This window comes from Bufo gargarizans, chromosome 4 (genome assembly GCF_014858855.1).
Source record: "Bufo gargarizans isolate SCDJY-AF-19 chromosome 4, ASM1485885v1, whole genome shotgun sequence".
NCBI lineage: Eukaryota > Metazoa > Chordata > Amphibia > Anura > Bufonidae > Bufo > Bufo gargarizans.
In genome coordinates, this window is record NC_058083.1 from 489,787,335 (window position 1) to 489,808,746 (window position 21,412).

A 21,412-nucleotide genomic window follows, 5' to 3' on the forward strand; every position below is an offset into this window, starting at 1 on the left:
ATTTGAATTACAATACATTGGGCCAAATAATATTTTTGTTATTGTGGTGAACGGTAACAATGAGGAAAACATCTAGTAAGGGACGCGGACGCGGACATGGTCGTGGTGGTGTTAGTGGACCCTCTGGTGCTGGGAGAGAACGTGGCCGTTCTGCCACAGCCACACGTCCTAGTGTACCAACTACCTCAGGTCCCAGTAGCCGCCAGAATTTACAGCGATATTTGGTGGGGCCCAATGCCGTTCTAAGGATGGTAAGGCCTGAGCAGGTACAGGCATTAGTCAATTGGGTGGCCGACAGTGGATCCAGCACGTTCACATTATCTCCCACCCAGTCTTCTGCAGAAAGCGCACAGATGGCGCCTGAAAACCAAGCCCATCAGTCTGTCACATCACCCCCATGCATACCAGGGAAACTGTCTGAGCCTCAAGTTAAGCAGCAGTCTCTTATGCTGTTTGAAGACTCCGCTGGCAGGGTTTCCCAAGGGCATCCACCTAGCCCTTCCCCAGCGGTGGAAGACATAGAATGCACTGAAGCACAACCACTTATGTTTCTTGATGATGAGAACATGGGAATACCAGGTCAGCACGTCTCTGATGATGACGAAACACAGGTGCCAACTGCTGCGTCTTTCTGCAGTGTGCAGACTGAACAGGAGGTCAGGGATCAAGACTGGGTGGAAGACGATGCAGGGGACTATGAGGTCCTAGACCCCACATGGAATGAAGGTTGTGCCACTGACTTTCACAGTTCCGAGGAAGAGGCAGTGGTGAGACCGAGCCAACAGTGTAGCAAAAGAGGGAGCAGTGGGCAAAAGCAGAACACCCGCCGCCAAGAGACTCCGCCTGTTACTGACCGCCGCCATCTGGGACCGAGCACCCCAAAGGCAGCTTCAAGGAGTTCCCTGGCATGGCACTTCTTCAAACAATGTGCTGACGACAAGACCCGAGTGGTTTGCACGCTGTGCCATCAGAGCTTGAAGCGAGGCATTAACGTTCTGAACCTTAGCACAACCTGCATGACCAGGCACCTGCATGCAAAGCATGAACTGCAGTGGAGTAAACACCTTAAAAACAAGGAAGTCACTCAGGCTCCCCCTGCTACCTCTTCTGCTGCTGCCGCCTCGGCCTCTTCTGCTGCTGCCGCCGCCTCGGCCTCTTCCTCCGCCTCTGGAGGAACGTTGGCACCTGCCGCCCAGCAAACATGGGATGTACCACCAACACCACCACCTGCATCACCAAGCATCTCAACCATGTCACACGGCAGCGTTCAGCTCTCCATCTCACAAACATTTGAGAGAAAGCATAAATTCCCACCTAGCCACCCTCGATCCCTGGCCCTGAATGACAGCATTTCTAAACTACTGGCCTATGAAATGCTGTCATTTAGGCTGGTGGACACAGACAGCTTCAAACAGCTCATGTCGCTTGCTGTCCCACAGTATGTTGTTCCCAGCCAGCACTACTTCTCCAAGAGAGCCGTGCCTTCCCTGCACAACCAAGTATCCGATAAAATCAAGTGTGCACTGCGCAACGCCATCTGTGGCAAGGTCCACCTAACCACAGATACGTGGACCAGTAAGCACGGCCAGGGACGCTATATCTCCCTAACTGCACACTGGGTAAATGTAGTGGCGGCTGCGCCCCAGGCGGAGAGCTGTTTGGCGCACGACCTTCCGCTGCCAAGGATCGCAGGGCAACATTCTTTGCCTCCTGTTGCCACCTCCTCCTACTCAGCTTCCTCCTCCTCTTCTTCCACCTGCTCATCCAGTCAGCCACACACCTTCACCACCAACTTCAGCACAGCCCGGGGTAAACGTCAGCAGGCCATTCTGAAACTCATATGTTTGTGGAACAGGCCCCACACCGCATAGGAGTTGTGGCGGGGTATAGAACAACAGACCGACGAGTGGTTGCTGCCGGTGAGCCTCAAGCCCGGCCTGGTGGTGTGTGATAATGGGCGAAATCTCGTTGCAGCTCTGGGACTAGCCGGTTTGACGCACATCCCTTGCCTGGCGCATGTGCTGAATTTGGTGGTGCAGAAGTTCATTCACAACTACCCCGACATGTCAGAGCTGCTGCATAAAGTGCGGGCCGTCTGTTCACGCTTCCGGCGTTCACATCCTGCCGCTGCTCGCCTGTCTGCGCTACAGCGTAACTTCGGCCTTCCCGCTCACCGCCTCATATGCGACGTGCCCACCAGGTGGAACTCCACCTTGCACATGCTGGACAGACTGTGCGAGCAGCAGCAGGCCATAGTGGAGTTTCAGCTGCAGCACGCACGGGTCAGTCGCACTGCGGAACAGCAACACTTCACCACCAATGACTGGGCCTCCATGCGAGACCTGTGTGCCCTGTTGCGCTGTTTCGAGTACTCCACCAACATGGCCAGTGGTGATGACGCCGTTATCAGCGTTACAATACCACTTCTATGTCTCCTTGAGAAAACACTTAGGGCGATGATGGAAGAGGAGGTGGCCCAGGAGGAGGAGGAGGAGGAAGAGGGGTCATTTTTAGCACTTTCAGGCCAGTCTCTTCGAAGTGACTCAGAAGGAGGTTTTTTGCAACAGCAGAGGCCAGGTACAAATGTGGCCAGCCAGGGCCCACTACTGGAGGACGAGGAGGACGAGGATGAGGAGGAGGTGGAGGAGGATGAGGATGAAGCATGGTCACAGCGGGGTGGCACCCAACGCAGCTCGGGCCCATCACTGGTCTGCTATGACATGAAGACTGATTCTCTGCTGACATGAAGCCAGATTCTCTGTTACAGGACCTCTCTCCTCTGCCTGGGTGCCTGGGCCTAAATATCTGACAATGGACTGTTCCGGTGTTGGGTGACGTGAAGCCTGATTCTCTGCTATGACATGAAGACTGATTCTCTGCTGACATGAATCCAGATTCTCTGTTACGGGACCTCTCTCCTCTGCCTGGGTGCCTGGGCCTAAATATCTGACAATGGACTGTTCCAGTGTTGGGTGACGTGAAGCATGATTCTCTGCTATGACATGAAGACTGATTCTCTGCTGACATGAAGCCAGATTCTCTGTTACGGGACCTCTCTCCTCTGCCTGGGTGCCGGGGCCTAAATATATGACAATGGACTGTTACAGTGGTGGGTGACGTGAAGCCTGATTCTCTGCTATGGGACCTCTCTCCAATTTATATTGGTAATTTTTATTTATTTTATTTTTATTTTTATTCATTTCCCTATCCACATTTGTTTGCAGGGGATTTACCTACATGTTGCTGCCTTTTGCAGCCCTCTAGCCCTTTCCTGGGCTGTTTTACAGCCTTTTTCGTTCGGGTCCCCATTGACTTCAATGGGGTTCGGGTTCGGGACGAAGTTTGGGTCGGGTTCGGATCCCGAACCCGAACATTTCCGGGAAGTTCGGCCGAACTTCTTGAACCCGAACATCCAGGTGTTCGCTCAACTCTACTTATCACTATTTTATACAATATAATATCATATTTCTATGTTGCATTTTATCACTGTGTTATATAAACTCTGATATTGCGTCACATTATATAATCTATTACCGTATTAACATGTTATTATTTATTGATATCACGATATTATTATACAGCATATTATATTTATACAGTATTTTACCACTGTTTTATTAGATAATATAATCTCTTATGCCTATTCACTATTTATAAAAACTGCATAATATCATATCTTTTACATTGTCATAGAGTTATTGTATCATATAATCTCGTATAGTTTATTACCATGTTATTGTACCACATAATATTAACTCTTTACCTCATCCCTCTCATTAAATTATATAATCTCGTTACAACTCCATTAGGCCTCATGCACACGACCGCTGTGTGCATCCGTGTCCGTTGTTCCGTTTTCCAATGGGTCCGTTCAAAACTCGGAAAAGGCACCGTTTGCCATCCGCGTCCGTGATCCTATTTTTTGGATGGACAATGGTTCGCGGACCCATTCAAGTCAATGGGTCGGTGAAAAAACATGGTGGCACACAAGATTGTCATCCGCGTCCGTGATCCATGTTCATTTTTTTCCTATCATTTTCAAGGCAAATTTGACTTAGATTTTTTTTTTCACTTTTCTGGTCTGGTGATCCTCCAAAAATCAAGGAAGACACACGGAAGAAAAAACGGACACGGATCACGGAACAACGGAACCCCGTTTTGCGGACCGTGAAAAAATACAGTTGTGTGCATGAGGCCTTATACTGTATAATCTTGTATTATTTGTCACCATGTTAATATATAATTATATTATATAATATAATCTCTTACCTACTATGTTCACCACTCAAAGGGGTTATCCCATGATTAATGTCAAAAATTAAAATCAGAAATCATATACAGTGGGATGCGAAAGTTTGGGCAACCTTGTTAATCTTCATGATTTTCCTGTATAAATCGTTGGTTGTTACGATAAAAAATGTCAGTTAAATATATCATATAGGAGACAAACACAGTGATATTTGAGAAGTGAAATGAAGTTTATTGGATTTACAGAAAGTGTGCTATAATTGTTTTAACAAAATTAGGCAGGTGCATAAATTTGGGCACCACAAAAAAGAAATGAAATCAATATTTAGTAGATCCTCCTTTTGCAGAAATTACAGCCTCTAAACGCTTCCTGTAGGTTCCAATGAGAGTCTGGATTCTGGTTAAATGGTATTCTGGACCATTCCTCTTTACAAAACATCTTTAGTTCATTCAGGTTTGATGGCTTCCGAGCATGGACAGCTCTCTTTAAGTCACACCACAGATTTTCAATTATATTCAGGTCTGGGGACTGAGCTGGCCATTCCAGAACGTTGTACTTGTTCCTCTGCATAAATGCCTTAGTGGATTTTGAGCAGTGTTTAGGGTCGTTGTCTTGTTGAAAGATCCAGCCCCGGCGCAGCTTCAGCTTTGTCACTGATTCCTGGACATTGGTCTCCAGAATCTGCTGATACTGAGTGGAATCCATGCGTCCCTCAACTTTGACAAGATTCCCAGTCCCTGCACTGGCCACACAGCCCCACAGCATGATGGAACCACCACCATATTTTACTGTAGGTAGCAGGTGTTTTTCTTGGAATGCTGTGTTCTTTTTCCTCCATGCATAACGCCCCTTGTTATGGCCAAATAACTCAATTTTAGTTTCATCAGTCTACAGCACCTTATACCAAATGTACTTTAGCCCACCTCAAGCGGCACTTTTTGTGCTGTGGGCGGAGAAAAGGCTTACTCTGCATCACTCTCGCATACAGCATCTTCTTGTGTAAAGTGCGCCGAATGGTTGAACAATGCACAGTGACTCCATCTGCAACAAGATGATGTTGTAGGTCTTTGGTGCTGGTCTGTGGGTTGACTCTGACTGTTTTCACCATTCGTCGCATCTGTCTATCCAAGATTTTTCTTGGTCTGCCACTTCGAGCCTTAACTTGAACTGAGCCTGTGGTCTTCCATTTCCTCAATATGTTCCTAACTGTGGAAACAGACAGCTGCAATCTCTGAGACAGCTTTCTGTATCCTTCCCCTAAACCATGATGGTGAACAATCTTTGTCTTCAGGTCATTTGAGAGTTGTTTTGAGACCCCCATGTTGCTACTCTTCAGAGAAAATTTAAAGAGGAGGGAAACTTACAATTGACCTTCTTAAATACTCTTTCTCATAATTGGATTCACCGGTGTATGTAGGTCAGGGGACACTGAGCTTACCAAGCCAATTTGAGTTCCAATAATTAGTTCTAAAGGTTTTGGAATCAATAAAATGACAACAGTGTCCAAATTTATGCACCTGCCTAATTTTGTTTAAACTATTATAGCACACTTTCTGTAAATCCAATAAACTTCATTTAACTTCTCAAATATCACTGTGTGTGTCTCCTATATGATATATTTAACTGACATTTTATATCGTAACAACCAACGATTTATACAGGAAAATCATGACGATTATTAAGGTTGCCCAAACTTTCGCATCCCACTGTAGTACATGACAATCTCTATCTAACAAAGCTAGAACCAGCCCTGTACCTCACATGGATCAAGAGATCCCCCCATTAACTGCTCCAATTAATTCGCTAGATTTATTTCAAGCTGGCAACTCAGGGGGTGTGTCCTTTTGCTGGAGCTGGTGGCAGTTGAACGATGGAACACGGCATATGCTTCCTTCTCACTTAGGTGGACAGAGAAATTAGCAAAAACTTAAAAAAATGTAGAAAACTTATAGTGGGAAACCCCTTATCCAAGATTTAAAGGGGTTGTCTGGGTTCAGAGCTGAACCCGGACATATCCCCATTTTCACCCAGGAAGCCCCCCTGACTTGAGCATCTGAGCAGTTCATGCTCTGATGCTCTCCTTTGCCCTTAGGGCAAAGGAATTTTCTGGAGTTCCAGTGACGAACCGGGCTCGCCATGGGGCTGCCAGGCGGAGGCTTCCTCCCAACAGTGAGCCCTATGATGTCACTGGCACTGATGGGCGGGCTTTAGCTCTACACTAGCCTGTAAAATGGCTAGGGCAGTGCTAAAGCCCGCCAACACAGCCGGTGATGTCACCGAACACACTGCTGGGCGGAAGCCTCTGCCCGGCAGTGTGTTATTGTAAATAAGAGTCCTTGCCCCGAGCAATCCAGCGCAACATCAGGAGGACTGCCTGGGTGAAATTATGTGTATGTCCGGGTTCAGCTCTGAACCCGGACAATCCCTTTAACAATCCCCCCACAATATGGATGCTGAGTATACTTACCTGCTCCTTCCTGATTGCTCCATGGCTGTCTTTGCATCTTCCCTGCATGCAGATGACAACATCCATCGATAGGGGGGGGGGGGGGGGCGAAGCAGCCAATAGCCAGCCACAGCCAGGACCTGCTCCCTTTGTGACACATGTGACATCACAAGTGACGCCAGTGTAACAGATCATTGCTGCGGCCAGCAGCACTGGGGAGATAAAGAGATGGTCATGGAGCGATCGAGAAGGAAACCAGTGGCAGGGACCGGGTACTGTAAGTATGGTCAGCAATGTGGGTCCAGGCACTGTTGGGGGATGGTTGTTAAGTCTTGGATAACCGCTTTAATGATATATGATTCCTTATAAAATGTATTATAATGGAGCAGTTTTGAAGATTTGGACGTCTACTTGCTTTGAAAGTTAATGTTGTATGAGAAAATGACATTCCCATGCAGCAGCATCTGCATTCATGTGTCAATCAGCTCCTCTCAGCAGCTGAACTGATGCCAATTTCATTCTTCTCTGGTGATAAATGGGCCTTGTAAACCAGATTAGGTGTGAAATTGTGCTTAACTGGGTTTGCAGTTAAGAAATGCAAATTCTTTGAGACTATATAATGAATATATCATTAATGACTTTAAGGGGACATTTAAATGTGGGACATTTATGGCGTAGTCACAGGATTTTCCTTAAATGTCACTTCTGGGACCCACTCCTATCTTGAGTATGGGGCTATCCTCACTCAGCTATTTTAGGAAAACCCACAGAAGTAAATGGAGAGAGCTGAACATGCATGTCCACTTGTCATCTTGTTTCTCACCACCTGAGAATTCTTTGAGTGCTTTTTGGTAAACTCCAGACGACTATAAATACCAGATTGGTGTGGTTGACCTTCTGGAAGGTTCAACCATCTGCACATGGGATCTTTGGAGATCAGAAACAGTGACCATAGGGTTCTTGGTCACTCTTTTTACCAAGGCCCTACTTCCCTGAATACTTAGTTTAGTTGGGCATCTAGTTCTAGAAAGAGGATTGGTTGCTCCAAACTTCTTTCATTTAACATTTATGGAAGTCACTGTGCACTTGATCATTTTTAGTGCAGCAGAATTTTTTTATATCCTTCTCTAGATCTGTGCCTCCACACAATCCTGTCTCTGAGCTCTATAGACAGGTTTTTTTTTCTCTACATGACTTGGTTTTTGCTCTGATATACATTATCAGCTGTGAGACCTTATATAGACAGGGCTTTGTCTTTCCAAATCACGTCCAATCAACTGAATTTATGTCAAGGAACCATGAACCAGACGTACAACAAGAGATGAGTGGAAATAAGAAGGCTTTATTGAAAAAAAAGCTGTAAGGCAAAAGTCCAAACGGATGGCTAAACCGAAGCAGGGTCTTGCGAAACCAGAGATCAGGAACCAGAAGGGTAGTCAGATGAAGCCTGGATCAGGAACCAGCAGGGTAGTCAGACAAAGCCAGGATCAGGAACCAGCAGGGTAGTCAGACGAAGCCAGGATCAGGAACCAGCAGGGTAGTCAGACGAAGCCAGGATCAGGAACCAGAAGCAGCAGCAGTCTTAGAAGCATGTGAGCACAGGAGGACCAAGCAAGGAACTGAAGCCACAGACCTCCTATATATATGAGCTAGGCATCCAGCTCCTCCCAGTGGGAAGGAGGAGCCGCAGGGTGGGAGGCTACAAGAAACCCAGAAACCAAGATGGCCGCCAGCACATGTCAAACGAAGGAGAACAGCAAGGAGGTAAGACCATGACAGTACCTTCCCCTCAAGGGCCCCTCCTCCGCGCAGTAAGGAACGGTTTCTGAGGGAAGCGTGCGTGGAAATCTCGGAGCAAGGCAGGAGCATGGACATCTGCGGAGGGAACCCAGGAACGCTCCTCTGGACCATAACCACGCCAATGGACCAAAAACTGCACCCGCCCGCGGACCAGGCGTGAGTCCAGGATATTGCTCACCTCATACTCCTCACGATTGCCCACTTGGACCGGACGAGGCCGAGGAATCGAGGAAGTGAAACGATTACACACCAGTGGCTTCAACAGGGAGACATGAAACACGTTGGAGATCCGCATGCCAGGAGGAAGCGCAAGGGCATAGGCTACCGGGTTTACCCTGCGAAGCACTCGGAAGGGACCAACAAAGCGAGGCGCCAGCTTGGGAGTGGGCACTCGAAGGTTGAGGTTGCGGGTGGACAACCATACGCGGTCTCCGACCTGGTAGGAAGGAGCGGGCGCTCGTCTGCGATCAGCCTGGAGTCTCTGGCGCTGCGCAGAGACCTCAAGGGACCTCTGGATCTGTACCCAAGAAGCACGTAGGACGGAAAGGTGATCCTCCACAGCCGGAATATCCTGGGGAGAGAATACCTCCGGTAACACGGCAGGTTGGAACCCATAATTGGCCATGAAGGGAGACGTCCCAGAGGAAGAGTTCACCGCCGTGTTCCTGGCAAACTCAGCCCAAGGCAGGAGGTCAACCCAATTGTCTTGGTGATCGGAGACATAGCAACGAAGGAATTGCTCCAAGGCCTGATTGGATCGTTCTGCGGCCCCATTGGACTGAGGGTGGTAGGCCGAGGAGAAAGAGAGATGAATCCCCAACTGGGAGCAAAAGGCGCGCCAGAACCTGGACACAAACTGACTCCCCCGATCCGACACAATCTCCTTGGGCAAACCGTGCAACCGGAAGACCTCCCTGGCAAAAATCGAGGCCAACTCTTGTGCAGAGGGTAACTTCTTGAGAGGAACACAGTGGCACATTTTGGAAAACCGATCCACTATCATGAGAATGACCGTATGGCCTCGGGATGCAGGGAGGTCCACAATGAAATCCATCCCCAGGTGTGACCATGGACGCTCCCCGGTGGCTATGGGTTGCAAAAGGCCCAACGGAAGGTGCCGAGGGGACTTACTCTGGGCTCAAACGGAGCATGCCGCTACATATGCGGCGATGTCGGAACGTAGAGAAGGCCACCAGAACAGACGTGAAACAGCCCAGGACAGCTGATTCTTTCCAGGATGCCCCGCGGCCTTGGAGTTATGGTAGGTTCGCAACAACCGAGTGCGCAACTCCTCAGGCACAAAACACCTGCCGTTGGGTCTCCCAGAGGGAGCACCAGATTGAGCCGCCAAAATCTGCTCACCCAGGGGAGAGGTCAGGCTGGTGCGAATGGCGGCCAGGATCTGATTCGGAGGTATGACCGAAGTCGGAATCGACTCCTCCCCGGACAGCTCGGAGTACTGCCGTGATAAGGCATCCGCTCTGATGTTCTTGGAACCGGGTAGGTAGGAGACCACGTAATTAAAACGTGACAAGAACAGAGCCCATCTGGCCTGACGTGGTGTCAATCTCTTGGCCTCAGAGAGGTAGGTCAGATTCTTGTGGTCCGTCAGGATGAGAACCGGAACCACAGAGCCCTCGAGCAAGTGCCTCCATTCTTTAAGGGCCTGCACGATGGCCAATAACTCCCTGTCACCAATCTGATAGTTGCACTCCGCGGAAGACAGTTTCCGGGAGTAAAACCCACAAGGAAGCAGAGTACCCTCTGGTGTTCTACGCTGAGACAGGAGGGCGCCTACTCCCGTCTCAGACGCGTCCACCTCGAGGACAAACGGCAACCCAGGGTTGGGATGCGACAGAATCGGAGCCGACACAAAGGCGGACTTTAGAGCCTCAAAAGCTCGGATGGCCTCGGGCGGCCAGACCTGGGGATTACTGCCCTTCCTGGTCAGATCCGTGAGAGGCTTGGCTAGCATGGAAAAGTCCCTGATGAACTTCCGATAATAATTGGCGAAGCCCAAAAAGCGCTGCAGGGCACGGAGACCACTGGGCTGGGGCCACTGTAAGACAGCCGAAACCTTCTCAGGATCCATGGAGAACCCCTCAGCGGAAATGATGTAACCTAAGAAGGTTACCTGGGATCGGTGAAATTCGCATTTCTCAAGCTTACCGAACAGCTTGTTCTCTCGTAACCGTTGCAACACTCGTCTGACATCCAGAATGTGGGCCTCCATGGATTCAGAATATACCAAGATGTCATCCAAATAGACCACCACACACTGCTGCAACAGGTCACGGAAAACATCGTTGATGAATTCCTGGAAGACTGCGGGCGCATTGCACAACCCAAAGGGCATAACCAAGGATTCATAATGACCGGTCCTGGTGTTAAACGCGGTCTTCCACTCATCGCCCGCCTTGATCCTTACCAGGTTATATGCCGCCCTCAGGTCGAGTTTGGTAAAGACCGTGGCCCCTTTGAGGCGATCGAACAGCTCGGAAATCAAGGGTATCGGGTAAGCGTTCTTGATCGTGATGCGATTGAGACCCCTGTAATCGATGCAAGGCCTCAACTCTCCGCCCTTCTTTTTCACAAAGAAAAATCCAGCCCCTGCCGGGGACGAGGATTTGCGAATGTGTCCGCGTGAAAGCGCCTCCCTCACGTACTCCTCCATGGCCTCATTCTCCGCTACTGACAGTGGATAGACTTTGCCACGAGGAGGAACGGCACCAGATTGTAACTCTATGGCACAATCGTATGGGCGGTGCGGAGGTAGGGCAACCGCACGCACCTTATCGAATACATCCCGGTACTCCTCGTATTCAGGAGGCAACAGAGAGTCCGAGGAAGTACACAGCAACTTGACAGGCCCATGGATGCAACTAGCCCCACACTGCGGTGACCACGAGAGGATCTCGGCCGATTTCCAATCGAAAGTCGGATTATGCTTCTGGAGCCAGGGGTACCCCAAGACCACCGAGTAGTGTGGAGACGAAATAACCTGGAGACAGACTGACTCTCTGTGAACGGCACCATTGGCCATCCCCACTGGAAGGGTCTCATGAGTCACGTGTGGCGGCAGAAGGGGTCTGCCGTCTATCGCCTCAAGAGCCAGTGGGGAACCTCGAGGCTGCAGAGGAATGGAATTGGCGGCAGCGAACACACTATCAATGAACAAACCACCAGCACCAGAGTCCACCAACGCCTGGGTCGTCACCGAGCCCCCGACCCAGGAGAGGACAACAGTAATCAGTGGTTTGTCAACACGGGAAACCGGGGACGAGGAGACTCCACCCAAGATCTGCCCCCGACAGGATCTCAGGTGCGAGCGTTTCCCGGACGGTTCGGGCATGCCAACCGAAAATGCCCACCGAGACCACAGTACATGCATCGGCCCTCGCGTCTCCGGAGTACCCTCTCCCCCTCGGACAGGCGAGCAAACCCCAGCTGCATGGGTTCACCCCCAGACAAGTCATCCCCAGGAGGCATGGGAGGAGAGGGAGGCACGGGTGGGACAGCAAACGTAGGCGCCAATCTGTCAGAAGGCCTCCGCAGGCTCTCCTTAAAGGAAGGTCTCTCCCTGAGTCAGGTGTCAATCAAAATCAGGAAAGAAATAAGAGACTCGAGCTCCACTGGTAGGTCCTTAGCTGCAACCTCATCCTTCAAGGCATCCGAGAGACCATGAGAGAAAGCAGCGACCAGAGCCTCATTATTCCAGCCCACCTCTGCTGCCAGGGTACGAAACTCAATGGCGTATTCAGCTACGGATCGTGAACCCTGTCTGATGGACATAAGGAGCTTCGCAGCAGAGGCAGCACGAGCCGGCACATCGAATACCTTCCGAAGAGAAGCAACAAAACCGGAAAACTCGGCAACCACCGGATTGTTGTTCTCCCATAAAGGGCTGGCCCAGGCCAAGGCCTTGTCCGAGAGCAGCGAGATCAAGAAGCCCACCTTTGATCTCTCAGTAGGAAAGGCATGTGGCAGCAACTCGAAGTAAATGCCCACCTGGTTAAGGAAACCTCGGCACTGAGTTGGCTCTCCCCCAAAGCGCTGTGGAAGGGGGGCAGAACCGGTCATACCCCGAAACACCGCAGGCGCAGCAACAGGTGTCGGGGTAGACTCTGGCGCAACAACCGGAGCGGCAGTAGGAGCGGGCCCAGGAGCGACAACCGACCCATCGGCAACGGAAGCTAAATGAGCCGTGCGTTCAAGCAGGGTTTGCAACGCCACAGCGAACCGACCCAACAGGTGATCCTGCTGATCAAGTCTGGCAACCAGCGTAGGTAGCGAGGATGGCTCTGTACCGTCAGAATTCATGGCTTGGTCCTAATGTCAAGGAACCATGAACCAGACGTACAACAAGAGATGAGTGGAAATAAGAAGGCTTTATTGAAAAAAAAGCTGTAAGGCAAAAGTCCAAACGGATGGCTAAACCGAAGCAGGGTCTTGCAAAACCAGAGATCAGGAACCAGAAGGGTAGTCAGATGAAGCCTGGATCAGGAACCAGCAGGGTAGTCAGACGAAGCCAGGATCAGGAACCAGCAGGGTAGTCAGACGAAGCCAGGATCAGGAACCAGCAGGGTAGTCAGACGAAGCCAGGATCAGGAACCAGAAGCAGCAGCAGTCTTAGAAGCATGTGAGCACAGGAGGACCAAGCAAGGAACTGAAGCCACAGACCTCCTATATATATGAGCTAGGCATCCAGCTCCTCCCAGTGGGAAGGAGGAGCCGCAGGGTGGGAGGCTACAAGAAACCCAGAAACCAAGATGGCCGCCAGCACATGTCAAACGAAGGAGAACAGCAAGGAGGTAAGACCATGACAATTTAGCACAAGTGGATTCCAATTAACCCCTTCAGCCACCGTGACACACTTGTACATCACAATGGCTAAGGGCTAGTGATGGACGAACATCTGCCAGGACGGTTCGCGAACGCGATCAAATGTTCGCAGACCACAAGTTCACGGCGGGTCCCATTCATTTTAATGGCAGGCGAACCTGAAAAACCTTCAGCTCATATTTGCAGCCAAGAAATAATTACTACAAGTGCACAAATAGCCCCACAACATGGACAGTGACATACCAGATGTATTATTCGAATTTGCGATCTCCATTCATTATTTTTTTCAATGCAAAATATTGGCAATATAATTTTTGCGTACGCGTATGCTCAAGTGCACTATACAGTACCCAAATGCACTATAAAGAAAGTATAATGGTATATAACACCCCGCTTCAATCAGTTTTCTGGGGAGACGACTGGTATATCACACCAGTAGAAATTATTTGTTCCAATAACGCTTGTCCCTCTATATACCTGCAGTATCGCAGCAGAACCGCACAATACAAATGCACTATAATATACTTTCTAACATAGAAAGTATATTATAACATTGTACAAGGAAGGCAATCCATTAGAATATACATAAAGATAAAACGTAACCTTTAATAATTTTACTATGAGGATCTATTCACACTTCCGTAAGTGTTTTGCGGATCTGCAAAACACAGACGCCGGCAATGTGCATTCCGCAATTTGTGGACCGCACATCACCGGCACTATAATAGAAAATGCCTAATCTTGTTTGCATTTGCGGACAAGAATAGGACATGTTCTATTTTTTTGCGGAAATGGAAGCACAGATGCGTCCCTGATATTGCCCTACAGGCGGGTGCTATTCTGGCCCTGATAGCCTAACCACAGACCACCCGCCCTGATGAGAGCAACCCCGTCCGGAACCTTACCCTATATAAAAATGGCCCTAGTAAGCCCCTAGCCCCTAGGCCAGTGATGGCGAACCTATGGCACGGGTGCCAGAGGCGGCACTCAGAGCCCTCTCTGTGGGCACTTGCACCCTGGAAAAGTCTATGGTGTACCAATATGCCTTAGGCCTCCTGCACACGAACCCTGTGGCCGTGCTGCGGGCCGCAATGCAAGAACACTGACCATGGGGCAGCCGCAGTGGATCACGGACCCATTCACTTTAATGGGTCCACGATCTGCAAAAAGATAGGACATGTTCTATCTTTTTTCGGAACGGAAGTACGGGATGAAACCCCATTGAACCTCTCCGTAGGGTTCCGTTCTGTGCTTCCGTTCCGCACCATTCCGCATCTCCGGATTTGCGGACCCATTAAAGTGAAAGCGTCTGCATCCGTGATGCGGAATGCACGTGGAACGGTGCCCATGTATTGCGGATCCGCAAATGCGGTCCTCAATATGGCAACGGGACACCTACAGTCATGTGCAGGAGGCCTTAGACTTTTCCTGCCATTCATCAGCGCAGGCGCACTATGAACACCACAGGCAGCGCACTGAGTGTAAACAGGCTTTTATAGCGAAAAGTACATGGAAGATATACTATACTGGACTGTAGTATTCAGGGGAAATTCCCATGTTGGCACTTTGTGATAAATATGTGGGTTTTGGGGTGCAGTTTGGGCACTCGGTCTCTAAAAGGTTTGCCATCACTGCCCTAGGCCCCTGACTTCCAGGTGATCACTATATAGATCTATGTGTTTTTGACTTATTATAAAAGTATAATATACACTCACCTAAAGAATTATTAGGAACACCTGTTCTATTTCTCATTAATGCGATTATCTAGTCAACCAATCACATGGCAGTTGCTTCAATGCATGTAGGGTTGTGGTCCTGGTCAAGACAATCTCCTGAACTCCAAACTGAATGTCAGAAAGGGAAAGAAAGGTGATTTAAGCAATTTTGAGCGTGGCATGGTTGTTGGTGCCAGACGGGCCGGTCTGAGTATTTCACAATCTGCTCAGTTACTGGGATTTTCATGCACAACCATTTCTAGGGTTTACAAAGAATGGTGTGAAAAGGGAAAAACATCCAGTATGTAGCAGTCCTGTGGGCGAAAATGCCTTGTTGATGCTAGAGGTCAGAGGAGAATGGTCCGACTGATTCAAGCTGATAGAAGAGCAACGTTGACTGAAATAACCACTTGTTACAACCGAGGTATGCAGCAAAGCATTTGTGAAGCCACAACACGCACAACCTTGAGGCGGATGGGCTACAACAGCAGAAGACCCCACCAGGTACCACTCATCTTCACTACAAATAGGAAAAAGAGGCTACAATTTGCTCAAGCTCACCAAAATTGGACTGTTGAAGACTGGAAAAATGGTTTCTTGAACATGACAATGAGTTCACTGTACTAAAATGGCCCCCACAGTCACCATATCTCAACCCAATAAAGCATCTTTGGGATGTGGTGGAACTGGAGCTTAGTGCCCTGGATGTGCATCCCTCAAATCTCCATCAACTGCAAGATGCTATCCTATCAATATGGACCAACATTTCTAAAGAATGCTATCAGCACCTTGTTGAATCAATGCCACTGTCACGGATGGTGTTGCAGAAAATAAGAAGTAACAAATAAAGATCCGACTGACTTGGTCCCAAACTAAGGAACAAAAGGGTGAGCCCTATTAAAGCCCTAGAGCTCTCCCTCACTGCTCAGCCCATGCAAAGATCTCAATGATAGAAAGTTGTATGTCCACGTACCTAGACTGAGTGACACCTGAAACCCCTATAATAGTGAGGGGGCACGATCACCGGCTCCCTACACTTAATACGGAGGGAGTCAGGGTCACCCAGAATCAAGCCAACAGGAAAACACAAATACAGAAATAGACTTATTTGAGAAACCAGCAGTAGCAACTTCAAGCAGTGAACACAATCCAGGAAGTAGTATAAACTGCAAAGTGAGGCAGTATGGGAGGGGATATAAAGGGAGGCAATGACTGCTAATAGATGACAGCTGGAAGAGGGAGAAGAGATGTCAAAGCGAAACCAAAACAAAGGAATATCATGAAGGAGGTACTGAAGCACGTCTGTCAGAACATCTCAGAGATCTGGCGGTGACAGCCAAGTAGAATTAAGGCAGTTATGAAGGCAAAAGGGGGTCCAACACCGTATTAGTATGGTGTTCCTAATAATTCTTTAGGTGAGTGTATGTATATCGCACCCCTCTGTATATCACACATATCGATAGCACACCTATACTAGTCCTTAATATGACTTTTGTGGCCCTATTAGCTAGCATTTGGTGTCCCTAACAGCGTTGTCCCTGCTCCACACACCAACCTCTCCCTACACTGGCAAAACACTGAATGTAAAATGGCAGCCAGATCAGGTTTATTTATAAGGTAGGAGGTATGTCCATGTGCCAAAACATCTCAATTGGCTGTCCTGTACCACCTGATAGATGTGTCATGGGTCAAAGTTCTTCATAATGTAAAATAATATGGCGGGCGTGAATTTCTCCATATGTTCACATGTTCGGCGAATCGTGAACACCCAAAGTTCGTCACAAAACGACCGCCGGGTGAACCGCAAGGCCATCTCTACTGAGGGCTTCTGAGCTGGGCTGAGTTTACTCCATATATGGCAGTTGCTGGCTTTATAATACAGCAGCCATTAATAGTAATGAGGAGACAAAAGCGCTCATAGGGTGAATATCTTAAGTGAACGCTAGAGCCACAAATAGTAAAAAATGTTTTTCTCACCTATTGTGGTTGCACGAAAATGGGCGCAACCACAATGAAGGTCAAATTGGAACTGTTAGCGGTTGGTGCAGCCTGAACTTGTCCAATCCCCTTGGGCGGGAGCCACACCACCAGTCGGGTAAACAGTAGAAATGAAAGGACGAAGCTTTTAACCTGATGAAGGGGACCTACGCTGCCCTGAAACACGTTGTTTTATCCGCTTCACCTGCTGAGCAATACCTAATAAAGAAGAACCTTTATTCATAACCACATCTGTTCTGCCCAGTGTTTCTGTGCCTCAATCTCTATCTACTACATTATTGGCTCTGATGAATTTGGGCCCTTCGTTTGGAAATTTCGGACCCTACGGCTGCACACCCAGTAACCGCACAAGTAGAGAAGGGGAGCAGTAACAATTAAAACTTAGCTTTTAATGTGTCTATTCTCCCTGGGTAGGGAATAAAAGACCCCTTACAAACAAAAAAACACAAAAAGACAGACGTAAATCCTGGGTTAGTGTGCTGCAAGTGTTGCGTTGCGCACCAAAACAGGTATCGTCCTCCCTAGGCCTGCGAAAAGTGTCGCAATGGCCTATGGTGGAAGGACCGTAAGATCCCTAAAATCTGGATCCCAAGATAGAGTATTGGGATCAAACTGATAAGAAATGGAAAGGTCTTACCAGTTCTTAGAGAGGCCTCACTTGTTAACCACGTATGGTGGGTTAGTACAGGAGGTGGTCACGTGCAGCAGGTCGGTCATTCATCAGATGTCCATAGGAAGGAGGATATCCGAAATGTCAGTTAGACCTGGTATTAGAGTCGCTTCAGCAGAGAAACTCACCCTAGTACCGCCCTGCTTGACCTATCCGGCCCTAGTGACCTAGTAAGGTTACCGACCTCACGGCTACTACACTTGTACTCCCCAGATAGGGAGGAATTAACCCCTCACTATATGACAAAAAGAACATTTTGGCCGGGATAAAGAACTACCTGACCTGAAAAGGGGGAGGAGAGGGCTAACAGAGAGGAGGTTTTGTTGTCAAAACCGGCTAAATAAATAAATTCGCACCTAGGAAGAAACAATATTAACGAATCCGCGGATGACCTGTACAGTGCTATGTAAAGTGGAAGGGTTCATATATAGCAACCAAAGTGTAATTGTTCATTCAAGCCATGGGGGTGGAACGTATTGAGTTTGAAGATCCACCAGCATTCACGCTGGAGGATCCGTCTGTCCCAGTCTCTCCCTCGAGATGGTTTGTTTACACGCTCAATTCCCATGAACTTGATGGCTGATGTACGGCCTCCGCGTGTCCCTTCCATTACGGATGTCTCCCAAGTGTTCGCTCATCCTTTTGCGGAGTTCCCTCCGGGTTTTGCCCACATATCGTTGACCGCACTCGCAGCTCAGGAGGTATATAACCCCTACGCTGCGGCAATTGATAAACTGCTTGATCATGTGGGTATTGTCCGGAGGGTTCGCCGCAAAAGATTTGCCCTTGACCAACCAGTCGCAGAAGCTACAGTGACCACATTTGTAGCAACCTGTGGTCTCTCTGTCCAGCCAAGTCCCTTGGTTGGCAGCGGGACTGAAGTGGCTGTGCACGAGTTTGGCCCTTAGGTTGGTCCCCCTTCTGAATGTGACCGAGGGGTGCGGGCCCAATATTTCGGCTAGGTCAGGGTCCATCAATAGGGTCTCCCAGTTACGACCCAAAATGCCTTTTACTTGGGTTGCGGCCGAATCAAAGGTGCCAATTATCCGTATTGTTTTTGGTGAGTCTATGTTAGAGCGTGTGGTAGGGTGTAAGAGGGCGGTCCTACTACGTCCTAGGGCCCTTTGGTAAGCTTGTCTAAGTGTTCTGTCTGGATAGCCACGTTCAAGGAACCTAGCCCTCATGATGGAGGCCTGATGTTTAAAAGTTCGGAACAGTTGCATCTAAGACGAATGTATTGTCCGAAGGGGATTCCACGTTTGAGTGGGGCAGGGTGGCAGCTGTCCCACCTCAGTAACGAGTTGGTTGCCGTGGATTTACGATATATCATTGTCCTCAACCCGCCCACTTCATCCCTAGAAATGGCAATATCTAAAAAGGGAAGATTGTCTTTCATAATGGAGGAAGTGAACCTAAGTCCAATGGAGTTGGTATTAAGTTCCTGGACAAAGCTGGCAAACTGCCCTTCAGTCCCGCTCCACAAGATGAATATGTCATCTATGTAGAAAGACCAAAGGGCAACATGTCCAGTGAATTGGCTGGGCGTATCCCCGAATCCTCCCACCAGCCCAGGAGCAGGTTGGCATAAGAGGGCGCACAGGAACTGCCCATAGCCGTACCCCTGAGCTGGTGGTAGGTGCGGCCATCAAATTGGAAGAAATTCTTGGTAAGAACAAATTGCAAGAGCTCTAAGACGAAGTCGCTATGTGCCGAATGCTGGCGACCCCTTGCTTTTAGAAAGTGTGCGGCTGCCCCCAAGCCCAGTAACCGGACAACTACTATATTCAGCACAACCGCTTAAGAAAGAAATTCATCCATATTATAATCTAAATGTGACTGTGTTAAAGGGAACCTGTCACCAGAGTTTTGTGTATAGAGCTGAGGACATGGGTTGCTAGATGGCCACTAGCAGGCCGCAATGCATGAACACCAACCGTGGGACAGCCCCAGCGGATCATGGACCCATTCACTTTAGTGGGTCCGCGACCCGCCTGTTCCGCAAAAAGATAGGACATATTCTATCTTTTTGCGGAACGGAAGTATGGGATGAAACCCCATGGAAGCACTCCGTAGTGCTTCCGTAGGGTTCTGTTTCGTGCTTCCGTTCCATACCATTCTGCAACTCCGGATTTGCGAACCCATTCAAGTGAATGGGTCCGCATCCATGATGCAGAATGCCCACGGAATGGCGCCCATGTATTGCGTCCCGCAAATGCGGTCTGCAATACGGCCACGGAGTGCACACATTCGTGTGAAAGAGGCCTAAGTAATAGCTAAATTTGAAGTGCCATAGTGAAGGGTCTGAACACTTAGGTCCATATGAAATTTTTGTTCTTACCTTTTAATTAATTTGGAAAAGATCATAACATTCTGTTTTGACATTGTCATTATGGGGTATTGAGTGCATACTGATGACGGAAAACATGACATTTTATAATTTTAGCACAAGGCAGCAACATAACAAAATGGTCTGAAAGGGTCTGAAGAATTTCTGAATGCATTGTATAATACAAGAGATACTGTAGGAACAATGGTAGTATCAAGCATTTTACAAAGAACATTGTGTTCCTTCGCTCATCGATTCCATTTCTCATCGTGAATATTGAAGTTTCTCACATATTTTATTTTATATTGTTATTATGATACTCTTTTTCTATTGGGCACCACTGAGAACCACTTGTACACTTTACAGATATTAGACATGTGCCTGAGAGTCTTACTGAAGACCTTGCTTTTATACCACAATTGATTGATTGAGTTTACATATTACTATTTTATTCATATTCTTCATGTTGCTTTTAAATATTTTTTGGCTTTTTTCATGTCTTATGGATGGAAAAATACTATGTAAACAACTATATAGATAGTTCTAAGAAATGCAATGGCTAATACAATGTGTGATTGTGTGACAATGCAAGATTTACACGTACCAATAATCGGCCAGATTATCGGGAACGATCGTTCCTGCGAGCGCTCATTTCCATCTAAATTTGTCGCAGATCACTCGATGAACGAGCGAAACACTTGTTCATTGGGTGATCCTGTTGTTCATGCAGGCACTTCAATCACTTTTCCTGAGCAGCAGATCATGCAGTCTAAACCACATTTTATTAATTGGCCTATTATTAATAATTTTTATTAATTGGTCTATCTTTTATTCATTCGTTTGCACTAGCGTTTATTCGTCTATACTGTTTTGTTGTCTGTATGAATACTTTTCTTTGAAGTGTGATCATTGCAGCCCCCATACTATTGATCATTAGTGACCACCACAGGTCTTATTGACCTATCCTAAGGATATGTCATCAGTATCAAACATCCAGAAAAACCCTTTAAAAGATTTGTCTGGTTTGGAAAATTTAAATATAAGCTGATCAAAGGGTTCCCTGCTCATGGGATCTTCAGCAATAAGATGTGATCTGTAGGGGAACCTGGCATCAGCACACAGCACCACCAGAGGAGAAATTAGAAATTGCATAATGCCTGCTGAAATCAATAGTCCATCTATGTCATGTACCACCTTGTTGGATCCGATGCAGTTTAACTATGGGTCCAGGCACACACTACATGATTAAAAAATAAGGGTTCCTTCGGGGATGATCCTGTTGAGTAAAACGATATCTAGAGCACAAGAGCTCCTCCGCCCTCCCCTTGATTGACAGAGCCAGGCATCTGGTTTGGTTCAGTTATCT

The 21,412-nt window shown here is 48.1% G+C and overlaps 1 protein-coding gene across 1 annotated transcript in view; it reads left to right on the forward strand.

Moving 5' to 3' along the window:
- The window catches only part of LHCGR (luteinizing hormone/choriogonadotropin receptor), a 269,250-nt gene that overhangs the window by 91,505 nt on the left and 156,333 nt on the right, over nt 1-21,412 (forward strand). The gene's annotated exons all lie outside the window — the stretch shown is intronic.